Below are 22,684 nucleotides of genomic sequence, written 5' to 3' on the forward strand. Positions count from 1 at the left end.
TTTAACGAACAGAAAGAAATGAATTTCCAGATTAAAAACTTCCATAAGGTTGCAAACACAATAAAGAAAAACAACCAGTAGCCAGACATGCATTTGAAAAATTTCAGAACACTTGGATTAAAGACAAAGTTGTAACATTCCAAGAAAGAAAAATAACAGACTTCATACAAAAAGATAAGAATCATAATGCCTTCATATTTCTTATGATAAACTATTGGTTGCCAGAAACCACTTAATGTGCAAAAAATTCAAAATCTGATAAAGAATATTAATCTAGAATTATATACCTACATAGCCAAACTATTATTCAAGAGCAAAAGTAGGAAAGATATTTTCAAATTAATAAGCAAAATTTTAAAGTTCTCAAAATGTAATTTTTAAAAGTAATTTCAAAAATTGATTAGTAAATTGAAATAAGCTAATAAAAAGATGGACGTAAAAACTAGAAGAGCTACTGGGGCCAGCCCGGTGGTGTGGCAGGTAAGTTCGCATGCTCCATCTCGGCGGCCCGGGTTTGCAGGTTCAGATCCCAGGTGTAGACCTACACACCACTTGTCTTGCCATGCTGTGGCAGCATCCCATATACAGCGGAGGAAGATAGCCACGGACCTTAGCCCAGGGCCAATCTTCCTCAGCAAAAAGAGGAGGATTGACAATAGATGTTAGCTCCTGGCTAATCTTCCTCAAAAAAAAAAAAAAAAAAACTAGGAATGCTACTGACAAAGAAAAGAAGTATAGGCGGCCACTCAGGAAGATATGCTCCACCATAACAAAAGTTTAAACTGAATAACAATAGCAATAATACTAAGAAAGAAAAAATTCCAGGATAAAATTGTCCCACAAGGAGAGTAGAGTATCAGGCCTGCAGAGTAACTGGTTTGGACTAAAGCAAGAAGATAGAGGACCAGAGATGTCTCAGAGCAGGATTGGGCGGAATAGCAAGTGGAAATGAGCAATAAATGGATGTTTAGTCCATCTCTAACAGAATGGGGAGCAAGTTAGTGACATGTCAACAACTAAGGTAAAACAATTAAGCAGTTGTTAACCATAGTAAAACATGCATTTATAAGGAAGGAAATTTCATTGTATTAATGTACTACATGGCTTAGCTGTGAAAATTTTTACAGTCAAAATATTACAAATGCTGATTACTGATTTAACAGAAATCTTTTGATATAACTTTGTCGAAAGGATGAAGGGGAAGAAAGCGCAGGAGGATTTTAGGGAATATGTCAACGAAATGACTCCTCAACATCCAAAGTAGGAAGTCCCTAGATCAGGTATAACCCTGAAAATCATGATGCAGTACCCTAAGAATCTATTTAGAAGTATGCAAGAAATACCAGAATAAATCACTAAAATGTTAGAAGAAATTATAAAAGTGGGAGGGGAGGGTTGGATAACAGACCACTTTATTTTTTCATTCTAAGACTTATGATACTTTCTTTTTTACTTTTTAAGTTATGGTCTTCTAATAATTTGATAAAATAAAATTTAATTTCCTGTACTTTAAATGATAGCTTGGTGAAATTAAAAAACAAATAGCAAACCAAGAAAGATGCCCAGCATAAACAATAAGCAGGTGTTTGAGGTCATTAATACATAGTTTATCAAAAAATTAAAATCACGAGCCAGCCCTGGTGGCCTAGCAGTTCAAGTTGGGTGCATTCCACTTCCATGGCCAGGTTCAGTTCCCGGGCACGGAAGGACACCACTCACCTGTCAGTAGCCATGCTGTGGTGGTGGCTCACATAGAAGAACTAGAAGGACTTACAACTGGAATATAGAACTATGTCCCGGGGCTTTGGTGAGGTAAAAAAAAAGGGAGGAAGACTGGCAACAGATGTTAGCTCAGGGCAAATCTTCCTCAGCAAAAAAAAGAAAAAATTAAAATCACAATAAGGAAAATGGAGAAAAGATTCAGAAAGGCAATTCAGGAAAGAAAATATAATAAAAGTAATGAAAACACAAAAAATGTTCAATTTGAACTGTTAAGGAGATTCTATACCATTTTCATATATCTTGTAAGGATTTGTTTTTTTTTCAAGGATCTCTTTTATACAGTAAGTGACTCAGGACAGAGTCTGAATAACATTTCTGCAGAGCAATTTGGCAGGATTTATTAAAATATTTTAAACATGTATATTTTTTAAACATGGTCATTCTACTTCCAAAAATGTAACCTAAGAAAATGCTGAATGCTGGATCTCATAGTAAATGATGAAGGGTATTTACATTGTACCTAGCTACACTGGTCATGCTTGTAATCTTAGGCTCATAAAATAACATAAATGGCCAGTGATGTGAATTAGTTAATACATTATGAAACATTCCAAACAACATATGAATATGAAAACATATTTATCTATTTGTGAAAGACCTTCAGAAAGTATTATTTTTCATATCATTTTGAAAAATTTTTGGAAATCCGTCATCCAAACCTCTGTTTTTCACGGCAATGGAGAATCTCCTTTTTGCTGCTTCCAACACAATTTTCATTTTGTAAGAGTTTCATTATAATCCATTCTCCATGATCCAGATTTTCTATGGCTCAGTGTTTTCACAGAGCCAACCTCCAGGACCCTGTGGATGGAAAAGAGATAGCTCAAAAGGATGGTGGAGGGATATGAATAAGCTAACCATTTTGTATGAGGAATTCAGGCGAGTTCTCTGGTATTCAATTTGTGTGCCTCGGCTGCACCTTCCAAAAGACCGAGTGTGTCAGAGGACAATTCTTTCTCTGGTCCTGCAGGGAGATTCTGCTTCCCTTCACTTTCTCCTGTGGGCACTTCAGCCTCCGCTTCCTCCACTCAGATGCCAGCTACCTCCCCTCGGCCTGCTTTCCATCTTTTTTCATGCCCATGCTGTTCCCTCTCTCATTGTCGCACTAGCTTGATTACATTGTTTCTTATTCTTTTCTTGTCATTTTAATGCATTTTGGGGAGGAAACAGAGACAGTCATCATGTATTCAGTCCTCCGTGTTTAGCAGGAAATACATCCGCCCTTTTTAAGTTGGGGGGATGGCTTCCAAAAGGACAGTATGAGGGAGCAGCTAAGAGTGGATTGTGTGGGATTCTTTAGCCTTATTTCTCTCCCTCTATCTGGGATCAGGAGCTGCATCATGTTTTACCACACATAACTTCTCTTCCACTCTCTTCACGAATGGCCAGCTCATGGCAAAGAGGACATCTCTGCATGTTCACTGGGTAGGCCAGGCTCCTCTGGCAGTCTGTAGTGTCACGCCAGCTGCAGGAAAACTCTTAGGGTTTGATCGTGCTATTCTAAGCAAGCAGTCATAGCACTTGCCAATCTGGGAGCACCACATACTTTGAAGAACCCTTCTTTTAACAATTTGAACTGTGCGATTCTCTATTTTTAAAAAATGGATAAATAGCTCACTTGGGAATATGCAAGAGGAATGTTCTGTAGGATGGTGGTAGGTGGTTTATGGTTTGGGGTGTGTAAAAGACATTGCCAGTGCTCCATGCAGTTCCTTCAGGTCAGATCTCTCGTATTATTTTAGTGCACTCCAGCTTGGTTGTGCCTTCATTCCCAAAGGTCAAAGGAACTCCTGTGACTCCTTGTCAGAGGACTGCCATTAGGCTACTAGAGCCCTTTTTGCCTAAATGTGTGGACAGCTAGAGGTCCCTGAGGATTTCATCCTCCTGGGGTGGCCCTCAGCCAATGACTCTTGATGCAGGAGTATGGAAGCCCAGTTCCTATGCCCTGGATGAGGATACCTCTGAGGCATAACTTTCGCTCCTGAATTTTCCTACTGGATCAGGCTACAGCTATCCCTCATGGAACTCTGTCTGAGACTGCACCCTTGATTTTCTTTCCTGCCCTTCCCTGTCCCACTCCCTGACTCTCTTACGTGTTTCTCCTAGTAACACTTCCTTAATACATCATGTGCACACAAATCTCAAGCACTGGTTCTCAAGAACATGACCTGAGATGTGAGGCATTCATTTAGTTTCCTTTCTTACTTTTATGTAATAAAAGAGTATATGTTAATTTTAAAATAAAGTTGTACTTCTGCATCAACTTTCTCTATACCTCAAAGTACTTCTAATGACATGATGCCTAATGAGTTTTGAGGGAAAACAGTTTCCATCTCAGAGCACCAAACTTAGAGAAGCCAACAAAAAGACATTCTCAGATGTACAAGTACTCAGAAAATATGGCATCTGTATATTATTGTTTGAAAACTTTCCTGAAGTCATAAACCATTATTCTACGAAATAAATAAAAACCAGAATCAAAAACTCAAGAATGGGGATCTTGTCGTAGATATATTTTAAGAACTGATACTTTGTGCTGATTAAAAAAAAAAAACAGAGATGAAATGTGCTGATGATAGCACACTTTATGAAGTGCTACTTCCTGCCAGACAGGCACTGCTACATCGGGAATACAATGGTGAGCAAACGAACATGGGTTATGTCCTCGTGCAGCTTAGATTTTAGTGAAGGAGGCAAACATTAATCGTGAGAATAAATGTTAGTTTGTAACTGTCCTAGACACTATAATATGCAATTTGACCTAATAAATTCAAGGATGAATATAAATTTCTCACAATTTCCTACATCTTTTAAGCGCCAGTTACTTATAGTTGATATCCATAAAACCGTCCAAGAATTCTAACATAATGCCTTTGATCATCAAGGAAGGATTAGACTGGCATTCAACATAATGCTGCGTGAGCTGTATTTCTGTCCCCAGCAATCAGCAGAGACTGATCTTAAGATTACCATAACCACCAATCAGTAGATCCAATGATGTCTGTTCACAGGTCTTCAGTATTTCACACCAATGACTCCTTACTTAAGAGCCCCTTCTCTCTTGACTTCTCTTGTACTATGTTCTTCCCATTCTCCCATGGGTTCCCTGTCTGGCCCTTCTTCTTCCTCTCTGGCTATCCCCCAAAGACATCTACTCTCCACTTGTTACATTCTCCCTTGGCAACATTATGACTTCAAGTGGCATCTGCAGGCAAATAGCCTCCCAAACTACACCTCCAATCATCATGCCTCTCCAGCATTCCACCTGGAAGCCTGTCTGCATGAATATCTAATACAGAACTCCAAAACATCTATCTTTAAAGTTCACTATTGCTGTTAAAAGTATTTCCTTCTTCCGGTAATATCCTCTCAAAATTTTTATCACAATGTTGGCTCCTCTCTTTTGTTTTTTCCATCTTAAATTACCTAATTGTAAAGATCTCTTTACAACTTTTGTCCTTAACACTAGGTTGTATCTTATTTCTGTTTACATACATTTTTTACTTAACACAGTATCTAACGCATATCAAGAATGTAAATATACTTTGAATGAAGAAATGAAAGAATTAAATGTATAGATTCGCCAGGCCATTTGCTTGTTGTACATCAACATGGTTCCATATTAAGAAAGAACTTATGAACAATCAGTTCAAAATCTTTTACGATGCACATACTGTATGTCAAGCATGAAACTCTTTTAGGACACAAGCATGAATAAGTCACAGGCCTTGCCCTTGAGGAGGTCACAGACTAAGAAAAGATAACAGGTCTATAATGTACATCCATAGTGGATTTGCGTCAAGAGAAAAATTACTTTCTGTTACAAGAGTCACTTGCACCAGCAGTGAAGTCCTGTCTTATTTTAAATCCTCAGCAGTATACCCATCACATAAACGACAACTTGGGGAAGTACTTCACTTTGGAGTGTATGCCTGGATTTTGAATTTCAGCTTCCCCTAAGCCCAGTTCAGTGAATGATAGTGGATTGATTCTCACATCAAAAGAGTGCAAAGCTATACATGCTTAACCTCTGTAACCAGCTACTGCTGGAAAAATAATAAGCAAGTCTTAGGAGGGGAAAAGAGTTGCTTGAAATTCTGCAGTTCTTTTAATCTTGCGAAGGATGGGATATAAATCAATAAATAACAATAACATCAAGAGGTGCAATTACATTTTCTATCCACTTAAAAACACTGGGAAGAAGTGGTTAGTGCCAACAGCTTTCTTCCTTTAAAAGTAATAACAAACTAAATCTTTACTTCTGGAAATAGGGCATGAGTCTGGGTCTGCGTTAGTACCCTTTCACTGAGCTAGAAATATTCTAACAAAAATAAATTGAAAAATAATTCTATGTCAAGAGATTTTTTCCTCCAAACTTTTTCGAATTAATTAGAAACACTTATGTGTTTAAATCTGTGTCTTAAATATCTCCAAAAAGTGGATATTTGTGCAATGAATTTTAGAGATAGTTGAATCTTAGAGGTCAAGTGACTCATTTCAAATGAGGAAAAGTGACTTACCTAAAGCAATCTAGCTACATTTTTGGTGTTATTATATTATAATTCTGACCTCAGTACAAAAAACTCTGCTAAGAATTAACTGAATTTGGTCCAATATCAATTTATTTTTCCTTTTTGTAGTTAAGCATTTCCCTCTATGCCAAAGGTATTTCATTTCCTTAATTTAGAATTGTTGGGTCCTTTCCCCTGATTGGTTTGATTTAAAAGGTAATGAGAATTACTTTCATGGAATAGGTACCATTGTAATGCTCGATTTTAGGTGTCAAATAATTTGCCTAAATATTCAAATGGAAAGTGTTCAATGGATGTGTGCTCGGAGTTCATCAATATATGTTTCCTTCTTTTTTAAAAAAATTGTTCTTTCACTTAGTGTCTAGATTGTTAAACTGGGATGTTTGATGTAGGTTTAGACTAGTATAAATCCTGAGACCCAATGATACTAGGAACCAAGGAGGAAGGGAAGATTCATCAGCAGATTAAGTGGAATGAGTGGGAATAATAAATAAATATAAGTATAATTACATCAGTGACTGATGAAAACTTTGTTAAAATTATGGAAGATTAGATCAGAACAGATACAATGGGGAACATGCTACAGTGGCTGCCAGGGCTTGATTTTACAGAGATATGACGGTCAGGTGCTACTGATCCTCTCTGACTCAAATCCCCTTTATCTCATTAACTGTTTTTCTCAGCCATAAACAGCAACCAGACCTAGAATTTCCAAGTTCATTCATCAAGTAGAAGGAATTCTAAAGGGATGTTCACTGGGTAAACAGGGATATAAACAGAAGATGGCAGCAACTTTCCTCTAGCAGAGAGGTAAAGTGGGAACCAGTGTACCCAGGCTTACCTCCTCTTCTGTGCCCCATGAGTCTGAGGTTTTGGCCAGAACCAACTATGTGACTCAAAAACTATCTGTCTTTCTATCTGTTTCTCTTTCTCTCTCCCTCTCTTTCTTCTTTTTCTCTCTCTCCTGCCTTTTGATTGTAAAATAAAACTCAGATGAAAAAATCAGACAAAACAAATGAATAGCTTGGTAAATTATTATAAAGCAAAGCCTCATATCAAACAACACAGTTCAAACAATAGAACTTTGCAAGCTAATGCAGAAGGCCCTTCTCTCCTTCCAATGTAAGCATTCTCTTGATGTTCACTGCAGCCTTGACTATAATAGCATAAAAAATGAATAAATGAACAAATGAATAATTAACATGCTAAAAAGGGAAATAATAAAATAAGATATAGAGAAGCAGTGGAATACCATGCAGCAGTTATAAAGATTGAGACTGAATTATTCAGTAAATCTTTTATTTGTAAATATGCAGGCACAGTCCTAGCTTCTGGGGATGTGAGAGAGAACCAAAGAAACAAGATTTATGTCCTTTTAGTGGTGACATTTCAATGAGGAGGACAGAGAGCAAACAGGCAAACAAATTAATAAGCAGTACAATTGTAGTTAACAGGAGTACTTTGAATATACGAGATAGAGAGGATAGAAGGCAGCTGCCAAGGAACGGCTTGTGGAGCCATGAGCATTTGAGCCGAAAGTGAAGTAAGGTTGAGGAAGAAAATTCCAGTCAGAACAAAGAGCAAGGTAAATGAAATCTTTAAATAAGAGCAAGACTAGAGTGGGGGAATGTTAGGAGATAAATTCAGGGGATGAAAAGTGCAGATCCTGGAGGGGCTCAAAGCCATAGTAAGGAGTTTAGATTTTATTTTAATTGCATTGGGAAACCATTGGAGGGGCTTAAGCAAGGAAGTAGCCACCATATTTATGTTTTTAAAGATCACTTTGGCAGCGAGGAGGAGGAGTAATATTTAAGGAGTCTCTTGCTGTAAGTTTAGAGAAAGATGATTGTGGCAGGAAGTTTTGCCTAGAATGATATGGAAAGGTCTCCAAAGCATATTGTTGATTTAAAAAAAAAAAAAAAGCAAAACATTTCTGATGTGTGATCTTAGTTATGTAAAAATAGCAAAATTAGTACTTTCAAAATTAGTACATTTAAAAATAAATGTTTATTTAAAAAGCTCTTGGGAGAGACATGGAAGGCAACACTCCAAACAAACAGGAGAAATAACTCTGGGAACAGAGTGGGTTTGGCTGTGGGTGGAGATGAGCCACTTTTGTATGATTTATTTTTATTTTTATTTTTGCAACAATTATGTATTCATTTGTTGATTGCATATCTCAAATACAAATTATAAGAATTATAGATCTGAATCAAGCAGTTGGGGTGTTGTTAAAATAAAAATTATAAAGATTTTTTTAACTGCTACCTTCAAAAAGATAAATATTTTAGAGATTCCATGATTCTGGAGGCACGAACTAAATCTAATAGTTTTACATTTACAAATTAACTGTCAAATTATTTTACCACAAAATTAATTTCAGAAAAGATTAGATATACATTTATATGGAAGATGAGTAGGATGTTGAGAAGGTGTGAGAACATGTACAGATTTATGACAGTTTATGCAGAAATTTTGATCTAAAACTGTTGATGGAGAAAAAGCAGAGACGAAGCTGGTTTTAAGAGCACAGGGTTTGGAAAGAGGAGAATCCTGACACAGAAAATTTGCTTCTCTGTTTTCCAAAGGCATGACGAAAGGCAAGTCACCTAACCTCTCAAAACTTCCATCTCCTCTCTGCTAAAATATGGCTGATCATTTCTACCTGGTAAGGTTTTTATAAGAATAGCAGAAGGGAGATGAAAAGAGAGAGAGAGAGAAAGGTTGTTATTTAAAACCATAACTGACTGCAGCAGCTTCTACCCCCTAAGGGAGTGGTGTCATTTCTCTCTGGAGCAGGTAATCTTTTGTTTAGGAAAACAAAATAATGGGACATTTGGCTGTGACAATATCAGCCTCAAGGCATGGTAAGAAAGAAAGTTTCTGGAATAAGGATGATTCAATTGCCAACTGCCCTACATAATAATTAAGAATTTCCGAGTTTCTAGGGCTGGAGAGAGGCCCACTAGGATGAGAAAAGTGGGACTTCTGTGGGCTTTCAGCCAGGAAGAGTAGCTCAAGGCCTTCTTAAGAAAGTGGCTGCCTTATAATAACCAGTTTTAATCTGTGTGCTGATTGTGCTGCACTGTGAAACCCTCACACCCATTACCCACAAATCTCAGTAAAGGACTGCTCCAGAAAAAGAGTTTGATTCTTGGGATTCTGGTGAATGAATGTTGGGAAGGTGTCTGTTTTGGGAGGTTAAATAGTAAACAACATGTAAGATTCTATAAGAAACTTGAGAAGAATTATGGGTTTCATATCACAGGTGCCATAGAATTTGTCAACAATGACAGTGTGTCTCCAGGTGACATCTGGGTTGCATAGGGGTAGTTGAAATAATGCAGGTAGACAGTGGTTCACAATGCCAAACAGAACAGTGCTCAATGAAAGTTGCTTGTGATTGACCCATAGAACAGTGGTTGAGATTGCAGCCTCTCTGGTTGGGTTCATCATCCTAGTTTAGCCAACAATGCCAATGCTGCATATTGCCACTGGGCAATGTGCTAAACTCTCTTGGCCTCAATTCCCTTATCTATAAAATCTGGATACTCATTTTAACTTATATTTTTCTGTTTTTGCGAGAATTAAATAAGTTATACAAAAAGCGCTTAGAATAATGTCTTGAATGTTGAAGTAAACAATAAATATTATTGTTATTAAATATTTTATTTCCTACGCCTATTGTACTGCAAAGTAATCTCTTAACATTTAATTGCAGCAAGACATTTTGGAAAGAGCAGTAACCTCACGAGATCAGAAGTCCAACCCCACAGTACTATTTACCCACTGTGAGACTCTGAGTCTGGTAGTCCCCTGAGGTTAAATTACATCATCTATAAAGCATGGACTTTGAACTAGATGATCCCAAAGGTATATTTCCATTCTTACTAGCAAATTTTGAATCTCTAATTCTATATAAATGTATTCATTACAAAAGTTCACATACATTGTATTGAAATATCTTACATACAAAGATAGTTAGGTTTGTTTTCCAACCCCTTTGCAGAATTCTCCAAAGGCTCATAAAAGTAAAAAGCGGCATTTTATCTAAGACATAAATGTTTATGGAAACGCCTTTGTCTTTGTGAGTCTTGGGCTACCCATGTATAAAAATAAAGGGTTGTTTATGAAGAATGGGATAGTCCTTCTCAATTTGGGATCTGACTCAGTATTACAGGAGTCAGAGTATGGACAGAGGAAGGAGGCAAGAGGAAGTCAGAGATATGGAGCACTGCCTGGCTTTGAGGGTTGCCACAGTAAGAAGTCACAGTCATTGGAGAGCAATGAGGAAGCCGGAGGCTTCTGGGAATCTGAGTGGGTTAAAGGTACTGATGAGAAGACAGTAGTAAAGGAAAAGGAGGGGTCAGAATTTGAGTGTGGCAGGAGACAACTCCTGAGTTTTGCCAAGACTAGCTAGGGGGAAACTGACTGGCAGATGAGAAAAAAAAATTCTCTTCACACTTAACTGTACCGGGCAAGAGATGAGAATGTCTTGGACTAAAATATTGGCAGTAGAAATGAAGAGAACTTGATGTATTTGAGATATCTTTGCAAGTAAATTTGATAGGATTTCTTGATGTAGGGGATTGAGGGTTTGGGAGAAGGAAGAATCGGGATGATGCTAAATTTCTGACTTCAGCAACCGAATATTGATTGATGCCATTTAATTAGAAAGGAAAGAGTAGAAAAAGAATAAGCATAAGGAAAAAAAATAGGAAAATCAAGACTTTCGTTTTGGACCAATTAATTTGAGATGCACGTTCCAAATGGACAAGTTAAAGAGCAGTTTGACAAGTAACTCTGAGATAGAGAGGACAGGTTTGAGGTAGAAATATCCTTTTTGTTGTGATCCACACATGAGTGACATTTTAAAGCATCGGGAATAGATGAAATCTCTAAAGCTAAGAGCGCCTAGCGTTGAACCCAGGGAACCAGAATACAGAGTGGGAAAGAAGTAGGAACATATTAAGGTGACAGTGAAAATGGCTAAAAAGGTAGGTGACCACTTTAAGAAGGCTGGAGTATTCAGCTCTTTGAATTGTTGCTAAGAAGAGAAGTAAGTTGAGCATAGAGAAGAATCTATTAGATTTGAACATGGAAGTTACTGCTGATTTTATAAGAGCAGTTCTGGTGGTGTCTTGGGAACAAAAACCCAATTGAAGTTTTTCAAAAATGAATTGGAAATCTGACCGAAGAGAAGCAACACTTGTAAGTTATTTTGCAAAAATTAGTTTTTAAGAAAAGCAGAAATATGGAGGGGAGCTTGATCAACTTGAATTTATTAAAAATTTCTTGAGTGTTTTCTAGTGTTTTCTGTTCATTGCTTGGTATCTCATCCTAATACTAACACAGTGTCTGACTAAAACTAACTGGTAGGTGGGCTCTGGGCTGGCCATTCCTAAGCTTCGCATGATGTCAGTATAGTTGGAACTGATAGAGACCTCTCATCCATTACGAGTTTATAGAAATTCCCTCTGGAGCTCTGAGTCACCCTTCCTTTAAAGCCAGAGACTAAAGATGATTCTAGGACAGTCGAGGTGGAAGTGTCTCACTTAGGTGTGGTACTGGTTAGGAATGTGGTAGGGCCTGGGTTAATGGAGAGAGGCATTGCTCATTCTATGTAGGGCAGTGTAGCTGAAGGGGAGGAACCAAGGCTGCAGCTAAGAGCAGTGGCTTGTGCCAACCTTGAAGGGAGATTGACTGTAAAAGCAACTAAATATAGGGTGATCACCTCAAACTACTAACCAATCCTTCCAAGGCCTGACCCATGTATTAAACTTCTTTTTAAAATTCTTTTGTTCTTGAATATTCTGGCTTTGGACAGCCTCACAGGCCTCAGGGACAGGTTACCTTTTTACTTGACTCAGACACAAGTGCTCTTGTCCCAAGTAGAGACCCTCATGGCTGATACCTAGTGAGATGGGATCTGAGAGGTGAAGCTAAGCATGGGGCGCTGAGAGGGTAAAATTTCCCTGGTCCCGTGGACTGCCTCCGCTGCAGCCTACGCAGATCTTTCTAGAAAAATTCAGAACCCAGAGTGCTCCAAGAAAAGATTACATTCAACTTAACTGACCTCTGATAGCATCTGATATTTATGATATTATCCCAGAGTTCAAAGCCATGAAGATGTGCACTGTATAGTTATTCTCTTTAACTCAGACACCATTAATTTCTCTTTCTAAACAACACCCTGACTTCATTTTGAAGAAACAGTTCTTATGCATTAGAATCAGTCTGGAAGTCAGTAATGTTAGGGGACTTGTCCTAGCAAAGGTGTGAGAATATGACCTAAGTTAGGCCACTTGGGGGTTTCTTCTGTGGGTTTGACACTTAGAGGAACAAAAAGACTGAAATGTCTGGTGTCCATTTTGTCCCCACGAATGTGTCCTGAATAACTGGGACTATAATTCTGCTTCTTACTTGTTCAACTGTCTTCTCTAGCCTTTCATCAATGCAGTGAGCCCATGATATCCCTCTAGGGGGATTCATTTTGGTTAAATCCCCTAGGGTTGAGTTCCTGTTGCTGGCAATCAAGGATCCCTGACTGATTCAGTGGACAAATCCCTCAAAAGTTCGATGAGAACAGTTAGAAGGAGAATATAAATGCACACACCTGAAACTGCAAGGATTTTGAAGATAAGCAAGGAGTGACAGGAAGAGGTTTTATTTATCCAAACCCCAAGTGCAAGAAATATCTCTCTTTTTTATTTCTTCCAATTATACTTAATCTGTTCAGAGCCTCTTTCCCATCTGAATGACAGATTATTTAATCTTAGTTATTGTGGAGCCTTACTCCTCCTACCATGAGATATACATACAAGAAACTGGAACTTACCTGTTGGAAGAAGAGGAAGGAAGAGCCCTGCTCCCGGCCTGGTGTGGTCTCTACCATCTGTCCCTTGGGCACTTCTCATTGGTCCACAACACTGACCACAGATGCCGCAACACAGCTATCCTTCTGTCATCCCATCATCTAGAGCACTAGGCGCCAGAAGCACACCTGTCTTCAGTTCCCTCCTCAGTACCCAATTCTTGCAAGAAGCTCAGATTTCATGTTCAGCCATTTCAACTTCCCTTACTCAGAAATTTTCTTCCATTCCCTCCATCTACCCTGGAGAATCCAAATCCAATATAATCCCTGCGAATGGCCTTTAGAACCACAACAGTGACTTCTTTGTGGAGGTGGAGAAAGGAAATGCGAACACTAGTTATTCTTTTTTATTTTCTTAATAACATACTCTGTTAAAAATAACAATATAGCACATACCGCATTATATCATAACTATTTTGTTTGCTTCTGACTATAAAATCTTTGAAGATACACAAAATTTGATCTGTCTTTATACATCCAGTCCCCAGTTCCTGGACCTATTGAATACTCAATAAACACTTGTTAAATAGAAGACCACAAAAAATTCACTTTGTAAACTCATCTTAATGTCTCTGCTCAGTTCCTGAGAATAGCTTTTGTGTAAAGTCATAAAAATGCATTGATGAGTAGATAGCATCCCACAACCAAGATTTTCGACTGCTTTTCAATAATTAAATTCTGAGGAACAATTTAAAGCTTCGTAGTTTTCTCTCAAATACTCTCTAGAGACAGCTGGCGCTCGCTGGGGTTCATGAGCTTCATTACGAGTTCATTTTCCTCTCTTCAGTCTTGGATGTCTTGGCTCAAATGAGAAGAAGGGAACAGGGAGCACACATCAAACAAGTGGAGTCTGGAAGGTGGCAGAGCCCTCACATGTATTGTTAAATAGTAGGCTTTGCGCTCAGTCTTGGCCATGCTAGGCTTTATTTAGTGTTCTAAATGAAATCAAGCAAGTAGTGGCATGGCCATAAGATGTCATTTAGTGACTAAGATTCTAAGATCAGTTCAATTAATGAGGGGCCTTCAACAAGTCTATTATGTGTTTTGTGCCTCATTTCTCTCTTTGGATAACAGGATTTATAAACTGCTGTCCCAAAGAGAAGGGGTGAAAAACATCTTCAGACTTTCCACATGCCTAACAGCATATAGACCATGTTGGAAGTTTTATCCAAAGGGGCATTTGATTCGCCCAAGTTAGAGTTTAATAAAAGTCAGCCTGGAGTCTTTTCTGTTTCTATCCACATAGATCCCTGAGGCCTTGTCATTGTGCAAGGGCTGCTCAGAACTAACTCTCCACTCCTATCTGCAACCTATGATAGAAACTCCATCCAATCCTGAACTTTCCAGGCACATACTCTCCTTCCTTCTTTCCTGTCTTAAATTATGCTTCTCCAGTTCCTCATCAGGCCCTAGTTGGCATTACTTATCACTGTTGATTATAGCAGCGATTATTGCTGACTATAGAAGAAAATAGCGTGTTTCCAAGGTGACAGCATCTAAACCCTAGAGTCATCCCTGGTGAAAATTTTAGACTATGCATCAAAGGCAATGGAGAAGACACACGGTGATTAGACTGGACATTTGGGAGGTAGTGGTGAGGAGGCATACTGTCTGGCTCTAGAAAACATTTCAGTGTTCTGCCCACTGAGTACAAAAAGTTTAAGATCATACTTTGATTTGACTAAAAGCCACTACACACTTAAGGAAATGTGAAGGATTAAATGTCTCACAGTTTACTTTTCAAAGGACATTCTATCAGTTATCTAATTTGACCCTCACTAACAAAGCACTTTATGAATTAGACAGGATTAATCACCAAGTACAATTTTACAGGGTGAGAAAACTATAGATCATATGAGAAAAAAAAGAGGTATGATTTTCAGCTCTACCATTGTCGTGTTGTGGACTGACATTGTGGGGTTTAAGGCCTACATAATGCAAGTGAAGGCTGCAAGCAGGAAGATTAGCATGATCACTGGACCTCCTCCCATCACAGGAGGTGAGGTCAGTGGGAAATCTATGTTACACCTAAATTTGAACATTTTGAGATTTAGGGTTTATCTCCTATAAACACTTTGTAAATGGTTAGTGTTATGTTACAACATAGGTTTCTTATCTTTGTTAAATTCTTTAATCCAGATTAACTCGGGTAGTAAATTGAAAATAGAAACTGATAAATAATCCAGAGCCCTGGTTGGTCTTACCATCTCTGATTTAGAATACCCAGTAATAAACTAATCATTCATTCATTCAACAAATATTTATTGAGCTGCTTATATTTCTAAGGCACAATTTTAGATGCTGGTGATTCAGCACTAGACAAAATAGGCAAAATTTCTACCCTCTTGGTGCTTATGTTGTAGGGGGGATCATTAAGTAATTTAAGATATCAGGCATTAGTTAGATCCAGATGGTTTCAAGAAAAGAAGCAGCACATAGTAAATCACTGGCCCAGGGATGAAATTATTGTTCTGTGGTGACATATAATCCAAATATATGAGCACCAGCTTTGCTCATTAAGGAAGCTTTGACTGTGACAGGTGAAGGTAGCCGAGCACATTCAAGGACAGGTGTGTGCAAAGTGGGAAGGACATGGTTGATTTAAACTCTCACTTTCAGAAAGAAGGTGAGTTTTTAGCTTAGTCTTAAGTTTCAAGCTCGAATCTCAAGTCATTGAATCATATCATCTTAAACCTGGAAGGGTCTTCAACAGATCTCATAATCTAAACACTCACTATAAAGACGTCAACAATTGAGCCCAGACTTGCCCAAGGAAATTATTTGCGAAGTACCTTGAACAGTGCTTAGCACATATCACATGATTAATAAACACACATTTCTGTATTCATTTTGGAGAAATGATGGAACCTTACAGGATTATGTTAGCTAAGGGACTGGCATATCATACTTAGGGTGTGATGGCAGGTGTGCAGTTCATTTATTAATTTGTTGAGAACTACTTCCTTATGCTACCATTGTTGTCTGGGGAAGGGCCCTCAACTGGGAGATGAGAGATCTGGATTCTAGTCTCTAGTCTTGCTGTAGAACCTGAGCAAGTCATTAAATTCTTGAGTACATTGTTCTTACAATTTAAAAGATAATACCTATCCTACCTCCTTAATGTAGATGTAGTAAGACTGGCTGAAGTCACGGGTGTGAATGCTCCTTAAATAAAGCTTCGTAAAACCCCAGACTAATATTAAGCAATCCTGGAAATCTACAAACACCAAGAATTGATGGTTTATGGTTGTATCAATCTTAATGGCCATCAGACTTTCCCAATACCTCTTTCAGTTACACCCTTTTCGGTGAAGAGAAATGAAAGAGATGGGAGCCATCTGAGGAGCTATGAGTACAGGCTCATGGCTACGTCCCCCATAATGACATCTCCTCAACTCTAATAATGGTGCCTGAGATTGAAATCCAGACATAGTTGTCATGGTTGTGCTGTCAAGCATGTAGAAGTAGCTTTTATATTTGAGTTTTACATGAATGACATTTTGAAAATGCAGGGTTCAAAAAAGTACAGAATTTGCTGTAAAGTACAAGGTGATTTGGGGTCGGAGTGATCCTGTTCTTTATCCACTATAGTCATTGCAGGATTCCAAATATTTAGTGCCATAGTGAGCACAGATACACACAACAGCAACCCCTGGTTTTGTTTACCTGGAGAACCAATTTGAGATTTATGTTTGCTCTCTATTAATGGTGGATTTTTTAAAATGGAAGCAGAATACTAATAAATTTCCTCTGCTTTCTCTGCTCTGTATAATCCATGAATGTTTGAATCCCCTCACCTTCACTATCCCCTTTGCTTTGGAGTTTTGCTGTTTTGAGAGGATAGTGGCCACAATATCAAAATATCTGTGGGGAATCCAAGGCAGCTGATGGACTTGGCAGCAATTTTGAAAGACTTCATTGAATGTGACAGTTTTTAGCAGTGCGTTGTGAAAGCTGTAACATAATAAGGTATAAAGATACAGGGATTGTTCATCAATATTTCCCTGAAACCTGCCTATACAGTTTCACATTAATTATTTGTTGTGTTGGGTGGAGTTACTCTTTGCCAGGGAACGTCAGTTAGGTGTTGTTTTGTAAGATTTTCATTTACTCACACAAAAGTGGTAGTGACATGGCTCAGTCCACACTGAAATAAATGTTTCATTGGGTATCCAGAAACAACTTCTGTTTTATTATTTATTAGGGGCCATATGAGCCTATAAAGTGTCACTGAACATGCCAGAAATAAGTCTTGAGCTCTGAAGTCTTGTGTCACTGCTGCTAATGTGACAGGATAGTGAGGTACGGAAAACCAAAACAGACAAGAAGACTAAACCATCTTTTCATTCAATAGGTCAATAGAAGTACATTTACTGTTTGACTTTCCTGTTGGTAATGTGAGAGAGGTTTCCAGGTAAAAGATTTGCTATCTTGCCAAATTTCTTTTTTCATTAGTGCAGCAAAATCAAGTCACAGATGGACAATAAACTGAGAACTGTTTAGACCTTTTATTTTTTTTTCACCAATCACATTTGTAAAAGCAATTGTCTTACAGGACACTAACCAGTAGTGGTTTTTCATATGGTTCCCTCTAGAAAACAAAACAGAACAAAAATACTGTTCTTGGCAGTCAGCTTTAAAACAAAGACCCCAAGCTAATATAATTAGAGAAGTGTAGACGGTTCTGTGGGTTGATGTTTTTTCCCCATTTACTCTTTGTGTGTGTGTGTGTGTGTGTGAGGAAGATCAGCCCTGAGCTAACATCCGATGCCAATCCTCCTCTTTTTGCTGAGGAAGATTGGCCCTGGGCTAAGATCCATGCCCATCTTCCTCTACTTTATATGGGACACTGCCACAGCATGGCTTAACAAGCAGTGCATCGGTGCGCGCCCAGGATCCGAACCTGCAAACCCTGGGCCGCGGAAGCGGAGCGCGCGCATTTGACAGCTGAGCCGCCAGGCGGGACCCCCACATTTACTCTTATTGTGAGTTGAGGCCATGTCTTCTGTTCTTCCTTCTATTACCACATTGCAAGACCATTCTGTGTGGGGGTCATTTCCCTGTTTAATGTCCACATGACAGGGCCTTGTCTTTGGGTTGCCTGAGCCTAGCAGAGGGAGAGCTCTGCACTGAGGGGGAACTAAAAACAAAGTATGAAATATTTCTTCTACCCACTTGCTGTGAAAGGGGTAATTCCTTTATAAACATGTGTTTCTAATAGTTGGTATGAAGGACAGGAAGACATTAACACTAAAGGCTTAAGGGAATACCAGGTCACAGGCTCTGGAATGAGAACATGGCAGATTAAATACCAAGAATGGGCCCTGACTGGAAGGAAAGCAATTAGATACTTGAAATACTCTGTTCATACTTCCAAGTTGCACTCAGGTTCCTGTTTTGCTAGGATTCTAGGCTTGCTTGTTTTTTGACTTCATAGGACACCTGAGAAAATTACTGAGCTTCGGAGAACTCAATAGATAGCCTTAAAATCAAGTCATCACATTCATATCAAACAACCCATTTTACAGGGCCTATATATACAAATAAACATATTAGTCATGTAACTCTTACTAAGAAATATATTATAAATATGAGAAATCTTTTAGATAATATTAATCATGCTGTATATTGGAGGCCCTAATGATAGGATCTAGAGTACGTTAAACAAGAATTTGCAGTTGTGTAGGATCAATAAGTCTAGGGATCTAATGTATAGCATGATGACTATACTTAATAATGTGTTTAATAGTAGAAATTTACTAAAAGAGTAGATTTCACGTGTTCTTACAACACACACAGAGAAAAGGAGATGAAATGTTAATTAACTTGACTGTAGTAACCATTTCGCTATGTATATGTATATCAAATAATCATGTTGTATACTTTAAATACATGTTATATTTAAAGTAGAATAATATAAATAAAAATTTAAAAAAACAAGAATTTGCTACAATGTCAATAGACCAGCATTATAGAAGAATCACTGTTCTCATAGTCAACCACAGTTTTAAATATTTTAATGAAAAAAGGAATTTATATTTGTGAAAATATGAATAATTCACAAAACATAAATGGCTTAGTCCCCAGTGTCTATTATAGTCAAGCTTACCATTATGCAGGAAAAAGAAGAAACATACTATTAATAGCAGCAGAGAGTGATTTTTATTTTCTTCTCTATATTTATATTTTCAAAGTTACTAATAATGTGTATTAATTTTTGATATAATTAGGAAAAAAGCAATTAACATCTTTTTCGATAGATTTCCAAACAACTACCTCTTCTTACAGAGATCTTCTTTGTGATTCTGCTATAAATCATTCCAGATGACTAAATGTCTTTATGTTCATGCAATAACAAAGAGATTTTTATTTTTAACATCCAGCTGTACATTCCTGACTTGTACAGTTAATATTTTGATGGGATTGGCTCTCTAGAATCTTCTTTCTAAAGCCTTATGTAGATTCCATTGTCGACCCAGAAGATATAAATAGATTGCCATGAATCTGAAAGTTCATCTTCGTAGCGTGATTGATTCTGTCTCTGATTACATTAAAAATAATCTATATTCCCAGGCATGACTTTTGAAAGCTTTTCTAGTTTATTTTTAATTTTGTTGTTGTTTTATTAACTCTGTTAGTCCTGCCATAAGTGACATCTCTCAATATTACATATATTAGAAAATTTTATGTCTTGAAAGCACAACTGTAAAAACAATTTCAGATGGGATCGGAGAAAGTATTTGAGCTCTCAGCTACTTGCTTCAGCCTTTTTTATGTGTTTGTATTACTGGCCAGCTCAAGGCAAAGTTGTAAAGTAACCAAACTTGATTATTAGCAGTCCTCTGCTTTTTCACTCAATAATGTCATTACATCTCTAGAAGCTAAGGACTCCCTTGATCAAGTCACTACCCTTCAGCTTTATTCCTTGGGCAGCATCTCAAAAGCCATATCTTACTTCCTCCAACTCCTGTCAAAAATTACCTGTTCTATAATCTATGGGGAAGCCTGGTCCCTGTGTTCCCTGCTAACTGCATAATCCAGTCCTTTTTAAAATTTATAGCAGATAATTTAATCATCTTCTAATAGATAATGACCATCTATGTTACGTGCCTTAATACATGAATTTTCTTACCCAGGAAAGTATCACTACTCCACCCCTAAATGCTTGAGAAAGTCTTTAAATTATGTCAACACGGATTGGGGCACAGCAGCTGAAAGGGAGCGTAAAGATGAACAAACAATAACTGGGAGAGGTTACATGACTTGGTCGTTACACAGTGGCAGAGCGGTGGCTAGATAGTGGCAGAGCCCTTAGTAAATTGTTTTTCTCACTCCTCCATTCCATTTACCAAAAGCAGGATTTGGTAGGAAGGGATGGGAATACTGGGTTGTGGGAGAAGGACTGAGAGTCTCGGAAGCAGAAAGATGCTTTTGCCTGATTCACAGGACTGACTGCAACATGTGAGGCCACTTCTTGACTCACTTTCCATTCAGCCACACATCAACTTGGAAAATATCTTGTGAGCTGATTCTTACAAGATACCTTGTAAGAGAGAGCAGGAGAGATGGAGAGAGAGAGAGACAGAGAAAGTTAGACGGGGGCAAGAGAGAAACAGAGAAACTGAGGAGAGAGAGAGGTGGAAAGAGGCTGTGACACAACCATATGTTTGCCTGTGCCAAAATCCCTCTATGTGGATGCCCTCAGCATTCTAAATCTCATTGGAATACTAAAAGCTGATCCTGTGAACTTCAGAGCTTTTCCATTCCATTCTCTATTCCAAGCCAGATGGCCCTTTCATTTTGCAGAGCAGTGACTGAGATAACTAATAAGCAAAAAATAAATGCTGACTCTGCTGGAGGAGTAGAGGTTTCTCAGTCCACCTTTAATAAAATGTGTTCACACCTGTTAAACAGCATTATGACATTCCTACAGGCTCATATCTTAAGGTTTAAGTGATTCTTAAATATTTAATATAATATTTCTTCAAAGACTCCTATAATCTCAGAATGCCCATCTGCAAATTTCAATAACAACAAAAGAAAGCAAAAATAAAGATAACACATAGAAAAGCACACATATTTTCTGATGTTTCTCCCCCTTCCCATCATCTATCTGCCTTTAATATGCCTTGTGTCTTTTGGCCATCATAGTTCTTTCATGTTTAGAACACTCTTGATTTTTCTGCAGAAGCTGAAAACTTCACAACCTGGTCCTTGTCAACCTCTCTAGATTCACTTTCTACTACGATTCCTACCCATGGTGAGCTTCAGCCATATCACATATTTCCAACACCCCATTTGTCTTTATGTCTAAGTTTTTGCATATATTGTGTTTCTTTCTTTACTCGATAGGACTTATCAGCAACTCCTAACCGCACCCCTCCCATTAGCTCCATATCACCTCTCTACTTCCATAGAAGGGTTTCACATCTGTAGTAACTAGCTCCCAAAGACCCTAACCTCCTGGTATTTACACCTTTGTTAGTCTCCTCCCCCACTGAGTCAAGGCTGGTCAGGGCTGATAATGTACAACTGAGAGTAGTTATAAAGGCCACTGGGTCTTCTGCTTTGTTCTTTTTTTTTTTTTCTTTTTTTGGTGAGGAAGATTGGCCTTGAGCTACCATCTATGCCCATCTTCCTCTATTTTATATGTGGGACACTGCCACAGCATGGCTTGATGAGCAGTGCGTAGGTCTGCATCTGGGATCCAAACCTACACACCCTGCTCCACCGAAGCGGAGTGCACAAACTTAATCACTACGCCACCGGGCCGGCCCCTTCTGCCTTGTTCTTTTATACTGTTTGCTCTGGGGAATAATAGATACCACATTGTGAGGACACTCAAGAGGCCCATATGGAAAAGAACTAAGGCTTCCTGCTCACAGCCGGTACTAGCCAGGTGAGTAATCTACCTTGAAAGTCAATCCTCCAGCCATAGTCAAGCCTTCAGATGAATGCAGCCCTTGTCAACATCTAACTGTACCTCACATTAAACCCTGAGCTACCTCTGCCCAGGCAAGCTGCTCCTCAATTCCTGACCCACAGAAACTGTAAGAGATAATACATGTTTGCTGTCCTTTTAAGCACTAAGATTTGGAGTAATTTGTTCTGCAGTAATAGACACTAATATGACATCGCTCAAGTAGCTACGATGGTTACCCTGGTATGGGCTAGATGGCTCCTCACTGTGATTCTATGGCCTCAAGTGCTTTCAAACCTCATACTAACCATAGTGAACGTTAGTCTTGGTTTACTTGGTTTTCTTGTCTATATCATTCACCTGCTTCTTGAAACAATTTGGGGAATTATCTAACTGTCATCTGTGGTGGCTGTAAGCCACAGTAGAATTTAATTATCACAGGTGACGTATATTCTGTACGGGTGAGAATGAACTAATAGTCTCAATCTTACCATCTATGATAAATGGAGAGAGAGGAGGAAGTGTCACCTAATCCTCTGGTACCTAGTCATCCATAAACATAAAGCATTTGATTCA

At 38.3% G+C, this 22,684-nt stretch overlaps 1 long non-coding RNA gene across 2 annotated transcripts in view; it reads right to left on the reverse strand.

Annotated features, from left to right (window-relative positions):
• Window positions 1–22,684, reverse strand: part of LOC147917009 (uncharacterized) — a 66,271-nt gene that overhangs the window by 27,648 nt on the left and 15,939 nt on the right. Inside the window, exon 3 of one of the 2 annotated variants that reach the window (XR_015552193.1) lies at window positions 2,442–2,583. This is a non-coding gene — a long non-coding RNA (uncharacterized LOC147917009). Of the gene's footprint in view, window positions 1–2,103; window positions 2,584–22,684 lie in introns of those variants that run through there. The other variant, XR_015552192.1, reaches the window with a different exon arrangement.

Source organism: Ceratotherium simum, chromosome 5 (genome assembly GCF_057802395.1).
Source record: "Ceratotherium simum simum isolate JZ-2026a chromosome 5, ASM5780239v1, whole genome shotgun sequence".
In the NCBI taxonomy this organism is placed as follows: Eukaryota; Metazoa; Chordata; class Mammalia; order Perissodactyla; family Rhinocerotidae; genus Ceratotherium; species Ceratotherium simum.